The following is a 15,899-nucleotide window of genomic DNA, read 5'->3' as shown; positions in this document are numbered from 1 at the left end:
TCTTATATTTGAAACGTTTCCCTCAGTTTTAGTTTGTAGCCCGAATTTGTTTTTTTCTCTATCGATTTATGAATTTCGAACAGCGGTATACTACTGTTGCCTTTATTAATACGTCTTTTGGTTTTAAGTAAGTTGCTTCTGTGCTTTTTTCCAATGAATGAATTAATCCTTTTTTTTTAAATTTGTTCTTGTGTTGTGCTGTTACACCGCTGTCTAATGTCTTATTTAAGACGTGCAACCATGTTTAGATTTTGTCAGCGCGTATACCATTTATTTTACAATACATAAACACAATCATAGGGTCCGACGCATTCTTAAAGGCAGGCGTACAAATTAGGAAAACATAGAACGTATAGCTTTACTTGGTACAGACACACATGTTTCTCTTTTCTCCGTTTCTACGCGCATACAAAAATATATAATATATTAATATTATTTGTTCGTACGTAAAATATTCTGTTTTTTGTCATCCAGAGATGAGTAATGTCTATATCTCGTATGATGAATTAAGTATTAATTCCGATTAATCTCATCACTCAACAATTGTGTTAGCAGAAATTAATTTAAAGAAGATGATAAACATAGGTTCAATGTACATACGGGGCTTTGGCCTTGATGTACTGTGTTGATATATGTTCGTAACACCGGTACACTGTACACACACGACCTTCACATGTTCACGTTTGTATATATTTAAAAACATTAAGTTCGTCGCACTTATGGTTAGCGATAGAAGACAGGATGTTAAACTATTTGTGGAGTTTCTTAAATTTCGGATTTTAAGATTGAATATAATAATTTTCATTCAACTTTCCACCTTTGTTTTTTGGAACTATGTTTCGTGGTTTTTTTGGGGGGAATTGGAAAGACTTATGTTATTTCGCTGATTAGCGACTATTTTGTGTATTTCAAACATCAGCGTGACATAATGATTTAGATTTTTATGGTAAGAATTAAAATAACTATAATATCGAACTAAAAAGAAAATTTGAATCGAAAATTCCCTAATCCAAAGGCAACAGTTATCGTTCAAATACATCAAGCGAATGGAAAAACAAATGTTCTATTACGCTAATGGCAATCATGGTAAAAATATATGTATATTTGTAAAATATAATATGACAGTGGCAATCTTGACACTGGCCAAATTGTTCCTCTTTAAAAATTCGAACTATGAAATTGTTGGAAATCATAATTCTTAATTGTGAACAATGTATGTAATTGTAAGAAACAGGAGTTTATTTGTGTTAAAAAATATGTTAACAGTAGAGACATGTTTTTTATGTCGTTTGAATTTTTTTTTAATAAAAATTGAGTTAGAACTGCCCTGGAGCACTGTTGTCACCTTGACAGTATTTCTAATAGACTGAATAACTGTAAAGATAAAAAGGATAATTTATAACATAATGTTACATGTCATATATTCATGCTCGTTGTAAGGTGATTATACAAACTTTACGTTTTATCTTACTATAGTGAAATCTAAGGGAGCTACCATTTAATTTTTATAGGGCTAGGATGACATTCTGTCCTGCCTTTTATTTATTATTAAAATCACAAAAATACTGAAATCCGAGGAAAATTCAAAACGGAAAGTACCTAATCAAATTGCAAAGTCAAATGATAAAACGCATCAAACGAATGGACACCAACTGCCATATTCCTGACTTGTTACAGGCATTTTCAAATGTAGAAAATTGTGGATTGAACCTGGTTTTATAGCGCTAAACCATTCATTTGTACGTCAGCCGCATCATATTCCATAATATATATTACTTATATATGTATTTTAAATCAAAACATAAATGATTGAAATATTTGAAGTCCTGTGTCTGAATGGCAAGGTTCATAACAACTCTTGTGAAGAGTCGCATGTTTGGCGTCAGAATGTAAACGTCACACAGGAAGAGATATAAAATAATTTTGTCGTTTAAAATATTTTCAAAATTATAATAGAACAATAACATAATGGCATTATAATAGAACAATAACATAATTTAATTGCATTGTAATAGAAAAATAACATTAAGGCGGGATGTTAAAAATTACAAAGCCATTTCATATGTACTTAAAAACACAAAACGTCACACGTACAAAACACAACAGCAAAAAGATGATAAAACAACACATTGACCGAGCCACGTCAAATGGATATCACAGAAAACAGATCAAACGCTAAAACGTAATATTAATAGTAGAACAAAGACAAATGTTCTAAGTCAGGGATAGACCATTGTCTATTCCATATACTTATATATGACACATATATTAGTATGTTGCGTTCGGAATAACATTGTACTCAATTCGGAGTTGAAACCAATCAGAAAGTTTGAGAGCTACTGCACTTAACAATTCTATGTTTGTGAGATAATGAAGAAAGTGATTTTGTTGTTTTCGCATTATTCAGGAACATTATTTGGTTACAAAACCATTGCACCTAAAATATTTAACTATAAACAAGCATTGCAGGACCTTGACTTTGAACAATACATAAAAAAAACCCTCCAACATGTGACTATTCCCATTCGCCTTATAATTACAGCCCCTCTGGTCATGTTATAACTGGGGATCTAAACATAATTCAACATGAAAATCTCCGAAAGGTGATTTCTCATGGTCCTAAGTTTAGAGAACTCCACCACATCAATTGGAACCATAAATTCAAAATAATTATGGATTCCATTGAGGACTACGCCAGAGCATGGGCTAAGCGAGAAGAAGTTGAACTGGACAGTTGATCAGAATGGGTTAAAACTATCAGGTCTCTGATAATACGTCGCATTCACAAGTCTGTTTTCAGAGACAAAGAGGCCATGAAATGTCTATCATCTCTTCATGATAAGTATGTTGTTGTTCCTGCGGATCAAGTTTCAAATAATATTGTCTTTGTATGTAAATCGTATTACTACGAATGTCTAGTAAAAAGATTTGGTATAAAGGAGCAATCAGGTAATCCCACATACAAAGACATATCATTTGACAAGGATGAGATTTTAGCAAATCATACGTCCTTCATGGCTTCAATACACATTACATTGAACACCAAATCGGAGGACTTACCTTGTTTGTATTGGATACCAAAGCTTCATAAAATTCCGTACAAACAACGGTATATTGCTGGCTCATCTCCATGTTCCACTAAAGAATTGTCCATTAGATTGACTAAAAATCTGTCCGCAGTGAAAGAGGGTCTTCAGAAATACTGTGAAACTGTTTACTCGCGTAATGGTATTAACCATATGTGGATTATTAAAAAATCTAACGAACTTCTAGACAATTTTAAATCTCGGTCTTTTTCTGAAATTAGTTCTATCAAAACTTTTGATTTTTCAACCCTTTACACCAACATTCCCCATGTGAAATTGAAAAATCGCCTTAAAGAAATACTCCACAATGCCTTTCAACATAAAAATGGTAGCATACGCTATAAATTTATTACTTTAAGATTTCATAAGGCATATTTCATTAATAGTGACAAACAAAAAGGTAAAACATGATACACAGAAGAACAAGTGGTCAGTATAGACTTATATCTCGAATTTGACTTACACAGTCATCTCAGTACCAGAATCTATGACAAACGAGACGATTTTAATTTAGAAATTATAAATTTCCCCTACCTTAGTAGCAATATACCAACTTCACCTGCATATGGGATATATATTTCCCAACTTGTTCGATATTCAAGAGCTTGCATCTCCTACTAAGACTTTGTAAAACGTCATCAGTGTCTGAGTAGAAAGTTGATGAACCAGGGGTATGTCAAAGTACGGCTCATCCTTTTTCTAAAAAAGTTCATCGGAAGGTACCAAGACCTTGTTGATAAATATTCCGTATCAACTTCACAAATAATACACGATGGTCTTGATGTATAGATTCTGCGTACTGATGTTGTTTATCATCTTAACAATGTGTTTTATAGTTCTTTCATTTGTCTTTGTTCTATTATTAATATTACTTTTACTGTTGAATGGTTTTATGTGATATCCGTTTGACGTGGCTCGGTACTTATACATCTCGTCAATGTGTTTGTATTGTCTTTCATTTTTTTGGTGGCGTGTTTTGTATATGCGACGTTTTGTATTTTTTTGGTTCTTATAACGTTACTCTGTACTTTAAAAGATCCCGTCAGTATGATATTGTTCTATTTTATGTCATTATGATATATTTCTAATTATGAATTACAAAATACGTTGAACCATAAACGCCAAAATCAGTCAATCGCGTAGTGGAATTAACTGTTTGTGAATTCTTATAAATTCTATATAAAACTTTTGGACTATTTTCAATCTCGGTCTATTTCTGAAATTTATTCTTACATACTTTTGATTTTTTAACCCTATATGGTAACATTGTCTATGTAAATTTTAAAATTGTTTGTATGCACATTGAACGACAAATCTATGTGACGTATAAAATTTTCTGAAGTCAGATACACAAATCAATGAATGTGTTTGTAGATAGATGTTTTTGTGTTCTGTTAAATTGTTCCTTTTAAAATTGTTATACGATGATGACTGATGTACCCATATTTTGACTATTTTATTTATTGTGTCTGTTTAGTTAACGCATCAATGTAAATATAACGGAATTTGATGAGACTGTTATCAAAGTGAGAGGGTTAACTCTATAAAACCAGGTTTAATCCACCATTTCTACATTTGAAAATGCCTGTACCAAGCCAGGAATATGACAGTTCTTGTCCATTCGTTTTTGATGCGTTTTGTTATTTGATTTTGCCATGTGATTATGGACTTTCCGAATTGATTTTCCTCTAAGTTCAGTACTTTTAGGATTCAACATTAACGCTACCATTTTTACTGCACCAAATGCGCATTTCGACAATTAATGTCTACTCAGATATGCTTGAGGTCAAAACATATATGCAATCCGCAATTGATTCAAAGTTGAAGAGTAGGTTTAACCCAAAATAAAATATAGAGTATAGCAAAAGATGGGCAAGGAGTCGGCACTTCTCATGAAGCAGATATATGCCTTGATTTAGAATAATTTCAATAATTTTGTAACAAAGGCTACTTAAGTAAACAATACTGTAATTTTGAAAACATATTACGCAAGTACCACAATGAGTAGGTAATGGTTCTTAAAATTTCCAATCGTCCTTCAGACCAGTTTATCTTTTCACAATATGAATGTATTTCTTCATCAAAATGCTATTTAAAAACATGTCGATTGAAAACATTATTTAATAAAAAAAAAATTTAAAAAACAAATACAAATTCTAATACGATCGCAAACACGTTATCAAATTAATCATAATATAATTGACAGAAAGTTTAATCTAGTCCATCAAAGCAATTACACGTTAACATCCGGCACGATTACGTAATTATAAAAAATGTAATAACATTTTAGTACAATAATAGCATTTGAATTTTCCAAATGATTTTCATTTCCCGGAACAGATTATCTTGTAAGTGTATAGTTTGGTGTACAAAATTTAAACCTGGTATCTATGATAGATGATTTAGGTCGAAATTATGAGCAAATTACATAAGAGTCATTTCCTTATAGTCATATAAACCGCAAATTAAAAAAAAGGATGGAGATGTTTTCTTTAACTAAATGAATAGTTTTTTTTATTATAAAACTTATGTACATATACTTTTTTAAAGGAAATTCTTTAATTTGTTCCCATTTAGAAGAAGGTTAGACATTTTTAATTGCTTGCTTCAAGGAAGCCATTCGCCAAAATATTTTCCGAAAGCAAGTGACCTAAGAGTGACCCTGCTCGTAAAATTCCGGTGATCGCAATACGCATGGATATGTCATTGAAATAAACTATTATCTGATTGTACATATTAAACACGTGATCGATATCCATGCTTCTATGTTGGTTGTTTACCTTAAGGTGACAATCGGTAAACTACGGCTTCAAAATATGGCAATTAATTAGCTGCCATATTTGTTAAATCATAATAGACGGAGACATAAAAAAAAATGCGTCAGAAATGATAAAATCGTGCAAAGAAAGTTTATGATATATACATGCATTGGTTTAAGAGGTGGATAAATATTATTTTTCATCAGTTACTCGTTTCATATGACTTTAACTGTAGATAGTTTTATATCTAATAGGATTAAAAGTGGTAAATAGCTTATTAGAAAGAAAATATTCAATTCGTAAACCATTTTGTAAACCATACGTTAATTTGTAAACTATTCTTAAATCATAGCAGCGTTAGGATAACTACTAATAATAGATAACTACTAATAATTGATAACTACTAATAATAGATAACTACTAATAATGGATAACTACTAATAATAATTGTCAAACATTGCTTGTAAATATTTAAAAGTGAAAACAACTCATTGAAAAATTTCATGCCCCGAAGCCCTTTTCTAGATAGGCCTTACTCAGGAACTCTCGAAGCCAAATATTTGAAAGCTAAGGATGTGTTAGAACCAAAACAATTGTAAAGCTATATGGACAAAAAGGACCCAAAAATAAAATGGCCAATTCCATTTAGGGTCCACTTTGTCCAATGAAATTTAAAATTAAGTTTGTTTATCATTTCAAAACTTAAAAACGGACAATTTCAGCAAGGTTTGTTATAAATAATGTCAGTACCAAAATATTTCTTTACTTATAGTACCCTCGGATAATTATATTCCACCAGCAAGGGTACCTATACATCAAAATAATAGATGATAACCAATCACTTATCAATCAATCACATACTAATTTGATATAAGTTTTAACACATTGAGAGAGTAAAAAGAAAAATTACAAAAAATACTGAAATTCCATGGAAATTCAAAACGGAAAGTCCCTAATCAAATGGCCAAATCAAATGCTCAAACACATCAAACGAATGGATAACAACTGGCATGTTCCTGACTTGGTATATGCATGTTCATATGAACAAAATCGTGAATTGAACCTGGTTTTATAGCTAGCAATCCCCTCACTTGTATGACAGTCGCGTCAAAATCCATTATATTTAAAACGATGCATGAACAAAACAAACAGACATAATAGGTACAAATGTCAAATACACAGCAGTCAACATTGTGTTAAAATCTTAATCACTACAAATACAAACAAATATGTTACATAGAAGCACAACATTGCATATAGACCAGCAAATCAGCAAAAATTAATGACAAGAATACACAAATTTGCTATAGTACAATAACACAATGACGGGATATATAAGTACATAGCCAAGCCATATAGGTAACAAAGAAACTTAAAAAAGCCTATAGACAAAGCACAAAGCAAAAATGAAAGACAAAGAACAATAGTTTTACAATAGCACAATAACGGGATGTATAAGCACAAAGCCATACCACATGCATCGAAGTAACACTAAAAGGCATACAGACAAAGCATCTCAGCAAAAACGAAAGACAAGAATACGAGAATATCACAAACAATAATGATAGGACGTACAAGTACCACAAGCATCTTAACCACGACAAAAATAAACAAATATTTAACAAAGAAGCACAAGAAGCCATAGATCAAACCTAACAACCTCACCCATTGCTTTCGCATTTTTGAATTTTATTGATGTATGTAAATATACTTTGAGAAAAATCTTAATCTAAACATTCTATATCATTTAATTTTATTCTGAAGGCTTTAACAGATCTCAATAATAGTTCAATCCTCTTTGTTTCAGGGACTATTGTACATACCAATAATAGTTCAGTCCTCTTTGTTGCAGAGAATATTTTACATACCAATAATAGTTCAGTCCTCTTTGTTTCAGGGACTTTTGTACATACCAGTAATAGTTCAGTCCTCTTTGTTTCAGGGACTATTGTACATACCAATGATAGTTAAGTCTTCTTTGTTTTAGGGACTATTGTACATACAAATAATAGTTCAGTCCTCTTTGTTTCAGGGACTATTGTACATACCAATAATAGTTCAGTCCTCTTTGTTTCAGGGACTATTGTACATACCAATAATAGTTCAGTCCTCTTTGTTTCAGGGACTATTGTACATACCAATAATAGTTCAGTCCTCTTCGTTTCATGGACTATTGTACATACCAATAATAGTTCAGTCCTCTTCGTTTCAGGGACTATTGTACATACCTAATAATAGTTCAGTCCTCTTTGTTTCAGGGACTATGGTACATACCCCTTCATCATATAACAGTACTCCTCTTGCATCTATTAAATACAACAAAAGAACTAGTGCGATGTATTCCACAACGACAGTATTCGACATGAGACCATCAGCCGTGGCAATCGGCAGCGCTGGTGTTTTTATACTATTAGCTATTCTTGGCTTTGTTATTGGAACTGACTGCGTTCATGTGGTCAAGTTTATAATGAACATACGATTAAACATGACACATTTACTTCGTAGAAAAAGTGGCAAATTCAAAACAATGAGGTCAAAAGAAACCACTGAAATGTCTGTTTATACAGTCTACGCTGAGGATTTAGTGAAGAGTAATACTACTACAACAACTTCAATAGTTAAATCTAAAGGTTCGACTGCTGATTTTTTATCAGTATCTGATTAGCAATACTATGTAGATATATTGTAATAAAAATCGTCTATATTTTCTTTCTCTAGTATGTAGTATAATGAATTGCATCAAGTATGTGTATACGTTGGTGGATAATTTTGTTAAAGTTTATGGACTTTCCTTTTTTTTTAATTTACCTTGGAGTTTGGTATTTCTGTTTTCAAAAAAAAGTCAAATCACAAAAAATACTGAACTCAGAGGAAAATCAATTCGGAAAGTCCATAATCGCATGGCAATATCAAATAACAAAACGAATCAATGTTCTTTTAATGATGATTACTAGTCCTTGTATATTTCAGGAAGATTGGCTAGTGATATCGTTCCCTTCGTGAATTGCCAAGTGATATTATTTTATCACCTGAACCAATTTACTCGTGCTATCTTCTGAAACAAGGCTAGCAGGAATTTGTAAAAATGAGATATTTCTTGAAAAAATATTACATAAAAGTGGAATGCTTAATTTAGACAACACCATTGAATATTTATTGTGGTGATTTCAAAATGGTTCCTATACAATTTTTACTTAAATTCAAATTGCTTTCAGTAAAGGGCCGGTTATCTGCTTTAAAATTTATTAGCTTTTAAAAACTGTTATCATTATCTAGCATTGCTTCAATTCGGGTCCAGGTAATCTGTCAGTCCATGAAGGTATCGTCAGCGCTTATAACTCAGTCCCTCAGTTATGACAGGGTTTTAAACATACCATTTCTTAATTTATGTGTTGATTTATTTAGAATGTTTAGATGGATATCAATAAAAAAAAATTCAGATGGATATCAATAAAAAAAAAAGACTATGCAGATGGCTCTCATATAAAACTGAATTACTGACAACTAAGGGGATGATATCACCAGGAACTAAACAATTTTGACTGAGGTGATTGGAACATTAATCATTCTTCATTTAGCAACATTTATCACTGTAAGGCTTTCTGTTCAGCTTCAGACAGTGTTGCACAGTTCAAACACGAAGAATTAAGTTTCGTTTTTAACATATCCCAGATAGCATTACTGGCATCTCTCTGAACATGGATTGTACCGTCGGACAAATGTCCATATTACCATATATGTTCATTAAATTCAACCTTTGAGATAATCTATTAATTTTCTTTTTATAGGGTACAACTTGGTGAAAATTGAGTTTGAATATATATGTAAATCAAGCTGAATAAGGCTAACTAGTACGGTACATATGTGTTTACTGAAGACTTAATTTTACAAAGCCGTTAACTTTAGAACAGTTTGTGTATAATTGATATTGAAAAAAAAAATAAACAAATGTTAGCATATTAATTTAATAAAAGCTTTATCATACAAACGTATCTGAAATCTGTAATGTATTACATGGTAGCATGTATATGTAGTTCATTAGCGAGATTGGTAAAAAAAGATTTCAACTCATACATCGTTTTACATAATCGTTAAAAAAGTGCATCTAATAATTGAGATTGCTGTCGTATGGAAAACTATTCCAGGGTAGATATCTTTGTAATATATCTGTATAAGCTGAATATGCATTTTTTTCTTAATCAAACTGTTCACTTACTTCAAGTTGTGGAAGTTTGCGACACAACGGTGAACCTTTTGAAGAACAGAACTTTGAGACGTTAATTTCATTTATAAAATAAGTAAAAATTGAAAATAGAAATTGGAACTGTGTCAAAGAGACAACACAACGGTCAAACAGCTGAAAACAGCCCATTCATATATATTATATATATGTACATTCCTTTCTTAAACAATTGTATATATTTTGAAAGCACACGAATAATATGTATTCCTTTATGTCGTTATCATATTATCAAAGATTGCAAGCTGCAAGAAAATTCAAATTGTAAAAAAATCGCTGCGTATCGGGACAAATGGTTCCATTTACTACAATATAACTTTTTTGTAACTCCAGATGTCTTTGTCAACGAGTTTTAGTTAGTCTAAATAAAACCATGACTGAGTATTTTCTGACACGCCAATTTCATGTCTGAAGTAAGTCTTTACAATGTTTACATTTGGCAAGCTTTTGTGTAGCAAGTAACTGTTTAAGAGTTAACAACTTACACAAGAGTGTTAGGTACATATTTATGTGGGTGTTAGCAATATGTTGCATATACGTAATATTATAGATATGATGTTTGTTTGTCGTCAAACATCAGATCATTTACCTTACAATAAAGTCACTGCTGTTATTGGTATAGTTGTGATTTGACTATATAGAAAACTGAACCGAATGGTCACTTGTGATGATATCGCATTCGCCAGTTTGTATATATTTCGACTTTTTCTACCGTTTGGACAAACTGGTGCATATTTCATTGTTTGTCATCTCAGTTAATCTCGCATTTAAGTTAGGAGATTTGCCTCTTCCGACAGTACTTCGGTTCGGTTCGATCTCTTATATCGTCAGATAAACTGTTTTGTGAATCTCATGTAGTAGGTTTATTACCATTCTCTAATTCTTCTAATTTTAAATTTGCAATATCTGTTTTGGAATGCGATTTTTTCGACCAGTCAGATAACGCGTAAACTAGTTTGTCCCAAAACCATCTATCATCTGTTTTGACGTATGTCAATGTCTGCATACACCTTTTAAGTTCGGGCTCTATGTCATTAGCCGGAATGTCCTCCAGCAAAACAATGATCAAATGCCGTTTCTTTTCAAGCAGACTTTGGTGTAAAGCTGTTCTGAATTCCATACGACACCATTCACTTTTAAGAAAATGTTTGGAAACAATGATGACTGTATGTCGACTATTTTCGACACTATAAATTATGTTGTCAGATATCGCTGCTCCAACCATAAAATCTCTATGATGCAAACAGAGACTAAATCGCTGTGGATTGTCAGGGTTTTCTAGACGCTTTGATAGAGTATGAACAACCCAGGTAGTATCTGCCTCGCTGTATGCAATAAAGGCATCGTACTGTTTGTCGATGTCGACTCCCTTCTGACGGCATGGTAACAAAATGTTGAACCTTGTATATGTCAGAATGACAATTTCTTTTCTGTACCGAATTCCTAGAATTGTAGCTACGGTGAAAACAATGATGAAAACACTAAGAACTATAACAGGACCTTCTAAAAAAGATGTTTTTCTTATTTCGCAGCCAATTTGTTCCAACGATAAATCTATAATCTTTTCTCCGCGTACAGCTTTTGGTGTTTCACATGTAAGGTTTGAAAGATAGTGGTATTTTGGTGGAACTAGGTAAAATTTTAATTTCATGAATTCCACGAACTCTTTCATTTCACAAATACAGTCAAATGGATTATCTCTTATGTCAACAGTTAACAAATCGTATTGCATCAATGGACCAATGTCTTTTACAGATACTGTTTTTATTTGGTTGTGTCGCAAGTCTATAGTTCCATTACTTGAATCCTCCGATTGACTTGCATGATTCGCTATATCTCCAATGTCTGTTATTTTGTTATGGGTTAAATCGACGTATTTAAGATGTTGATAAGGTACACGCCATTCCCTGAAATTTGATGGAATATCAACGAGACCTCCAAATGAGAAGTTAAAAACTTGAATACTTTCATAAGCTGAGGATTGAAATATTTTGAGTAACGTCCATCTCGCCATATCTGGTGCATAACTTTTTTCATAATACAAAAGATTTTTATAAATACATGATATAGAATTTTTCATATGATGTATCCGATGGCTTATCGCCGACTTACTGATAACTCCTTCTGGTGGGTGCTCTGTTATGTTTTCTATTTTTAGAAATACGTTAGTTACATTTCTTAGTATTATCTCAGTTGCATTTGTTGGTCCACATCGGTGTGTCTTTGATTCTTCTATATTTCTTAAGCTGTCAATAAAGTCCTGCTGTTCAAAAATAACTAGGCAGTTAATTAAGGCATACTTTTCCGTGTGATCTGGAATAAGATCGATCGAGTGATCTGTTGCCTCGGAGAAATAATCTAATAGCTTGCATCCAAATACGGTCAGGGAACGTAACAGTCTTGCTCTGGCAAATTGTGGTAGTGAAATTTCTCCACCATCTTCACAAGTTATTAAAAGGGTAAAACGCACATTTTCGTTAAATTTTATAGTATTATTACTAAAGTTACGAAATGTTTTAAATCTCAAAGTATCATTTTTGCCGACAAAGCACGATATAGACACATTAAATGAACTGGTCTGTTCCAATTCAGACGAACAAATATGGCGCCAGGTAAATGGAACAAAATGTAAAATAGCTGTATCATTTGCATTAGTGATATTCAATGTGATCGAACTAGATGCAGTTCCATTTCTTGGAAAGTTTTTAAAGTCTGGATTTTTGACATTCGGAAAAGTTTGTGATAATGCAGTTGTCATTGTTTCATTTGACTCCATATCAAATGTCATTTCATTGATCGATTTTGAAAAATTTCCAAATGTGTTTTTATTGTCACCTGTTGCTTGCCCAAAACACTGATGTCCATTGAAGAAAACTAAAATCAGGATTTGATACATCAGTTCTTTGGATTCTTTTCCTTCAAGAAGTCTTCAAATTATTACTTTTAGCTACAACGAAAGACGAAATATGAAATTTAAAGTAAACAGTGTAATTAATGATTCATTAAAACAAAACACATAAATTTGTACAACTGTTTACATTATAACTTCCTCATATCATTATTCAAGCACGTTAAATTATAAATTGTAAATATTAGGAGCGTATAGGCATGGAAGGTCATGAATATTCCCCAACCTAAAAAATGTTAATTCTCGACAAAACTTTTCAGACTAGTGGCAGACTTTTCATCATTGAAAAAACCAAAAAGACCAAATAGTTCTTATTGTTATACTGTGCTTTAATTTTCTTGTATTCACATTCAATCATAAGGTCACGTTCATTATAAATGTTGCTTCGTTCTTGAAAAAAGGTGAAATAAGCCAAACACATTTTATACACTGTGTTCTGGGATAACACCAGTTTATACACTGTGTTCTGGGATAACACCAGTTTATACACTGTGTTCTGGGATAACAGCAGTTTATACACTGTGTTCTGGGATAACAGCAGTTTATACACTGTGTTCTGGGATAACACCAGTTTCGTGTTAACCTTATGTCTTTGCTCGTGAACTGTAACTTGAAGTGTCCGAGAGTATCATTCACCAGGTATATTCCGTCTATATGACTAGTGGCAGACTTTAGTTTACTAGGTTTTCTATATCCAGTATGAAAATGTTGTTTTTTTCTGTTGTTTAGGGGAGAGAACTGTTCTTCAAAAAGATTTTGAAAACAATTAAAGAAAGTGCAATACGTTTCCCCAACTAAATAGACACACGAAAATGTGGTATGAGTGCCAATGAGACAACTCTACATCCAAGTCACAATTGTAAAAGAAAACCGTTATATGTCAAAGTGCGGTCGTCAACACAGAGCCTTGGCTTACATCGAACTGAGAATACTTTTTTAATTTATTCAGTGTTCTGGAACCATGATTGGTCATCACAAAACAAGAGTTTTATTGGGTCTTTGAGTCTAGTGTTTAAGCTTCTTGATTGTGTATTTAGGAATACATTAGTATTGTTCTGTCTGTCCCATCGGTTGATATATTTAGTGTTTGTCTCGCTCATTTTAGATTTCTTTATTTTGGTAGTGATTTTGAACTTTTGACCTCCAAACACATTGGCGTCCTCATGACTGTGTCTTTGGAGTTGTGTTCATCGCTATTGGAAGTTTATGTTTTTACAAACAGGAGTACAATATAGAAAAATAACAAATCCTGAATGATTTGATTGTTTTTTTAATACCTGTACAATATTTTAACAAACGTATGACGAACATTTCATACAAAATGAAAATAAGAAAACTTACCTCTAGTAGTTAAATACACCTGCTAAAACACACCTTGATTGTATCATAACAATTCTATCTAATACGGATGTTGAATACCTAACCTTAACCAGAAGGACAACGAAGTTGACTTCATTAATTTTCTTCCATATTTGCAATGAACTCATTAGTTTTAAAACTACGTTGTGTACTTACAATCGTCACGGATACCTACATCATTTTTCATTTATATTTAAACAAGAAACATAAATTCCCCTTCATAATCCCTGGATTGTTTGTTGTTACAAATTATGTAAATAAAATAAGCATCATATTACATAAATTGCACAATAAGTGCAGTAGTGAAAAGATGTTTGTTTGATACGGATTACTCTGTATTAAAGCGAAGCGAACAAGAGCATTACAATGGACGCATTTCTTCTGAACACATAAATAATACTTAGGCACGGAAGGCATGTAGTTTTTTATTGAGACAAACAATCTGTTGTTTTCATTTTAATTTTCCATTTCATTCAGGAACAATTTTCTACACCCGAATAGATTACCTTAGCTGTATATGGCAAAATTTTTCGTAATTTTGGGAACTCAATGCTCTACAACTTCGAACTTATTTGGCTTTAAACAATTTTTATTCGCGCGTCAGTGATGACTCTTTTGTATACGAAAAGTGCGTTTTGCGTAGAAAATATAAGGCCTGAAATCTATCATAAGTTTTTGTTGTTGTGGGGTTCCCAGGTGACGAAGAACAAACAAACAAAATGTTCATACCCAGATTAAAAAGAGATTCTGTATCTAAGATTTACTTACAAATGTCTGCTAACACCTGTTACTTTCCGTTCTGGTAAATATTACATCAGACAATGACATTTCAACCTTCAAATTTAAAAAATGGTCACGTTCCCATCCCATTTTACGTGGAGAGAAGGTATACCAAGGTAAACGTATGCATTTTCTCATTTAACAATGATTTATTGTACCCAAACTCAGTTTTATGTGTTTATGATAGACAGGAATCAAAAACTGTCGTTTCATGATGTTGGCAAAGCTCAAGTCCGCATTTCAGCTCGCAAACGTGGTTGTATAGTTAAATTTACTCAGAAACTCGTAACAAACAAAACAGAAGTCGAAAAAAACGATTACCCATGTTTAACTTTGAACTCCAGTGACTGGCAAACTGATGTGGCTTAAGGACAATTGCATTACTTCTTAAGAAAATGTTATATCTGTGTACTCTTTAAACATTTAAATTAAATATCAGAACAATATCATCAAAAATGCTGAAAAATTAGCTGACAAAATGTTTATTACTTAAAATTGAGTAAGTTCGGTGACCGGTTTTATGTCAATATAGGTGAAAAAAAAAAGAACGAAAGAAAAATTAAACTTCTCAAAATAAAACAATATAAAAAATTTACTTAATAAATCAAACGGGTAGTGGCCAAGGGAGGAAATAGTAAATTGAAAAGCAATATGTAAAGTTTTAGCTCAAGTTTACTAAATGTTCACAGAATACAGCGCTAAAAATTTTATTTGCATATTTTTTTCACTGCCATCTTATTGTGTAAATTTAAAACTAGAAATGAAAA

The 15,899-nt window shown here is 32.1% G+C and overlaps 2 long non-coding RNA genes across 2 annotated transcripts; one reads left to right on the top strand and one right to left on the bottom strand.

The window, feature by feature from the left end:
• The first annotated feature begins 614 nt into the window (after positions 1-614).
• LOC143080757 (uncharacterized) lies at positions 615-8,554 on the top strand. Its single transcript, XR_012979792.1, has 2 exons — positions 615-946; positions 8,104-8,554. It is a non-coding gene; the product is annotated as an uncharacterized LOC143080757 (long non-coding RNA).
• A 1,240-nt stretch (positions 8,555-9,794) lies between these two features.
• LOC143080756 (uncharacterized) lies at positions 9,795-15,732 on the bottom strand. Its single transcript, XR_012979791.1, has 2 exons — positions 14,335-15,732; positions 9,795-13,032 (listed from the first exon to the last, which is right to left on the bottom strand). It is a non-coding gene; the product is annotated as an uncharacterized LOC143080756 (long non-coding RNA).
• Positions 15,733-15,899: the final 167 nt, after the last annotated feature.

This window comes from Mytilus galloprovincialis, chromosome 6, assembly GCF_965363235.1.
Source record: "Mytilus galloprovincialis chromosome 6, xbMytGall1.hap1.1, whole genome shotgun sequence".
NCBI classification, from domain to species: domain Eukaryota; kingdom Metazoa; phylum Mollusca; class Bivalvia; order Mytilida; family Mytilidae; genus Mytilus; species Mytilus galloprovincialis.
This window is presented reverse-complemented; position numbering and strand designations above follow the sequence as displayed.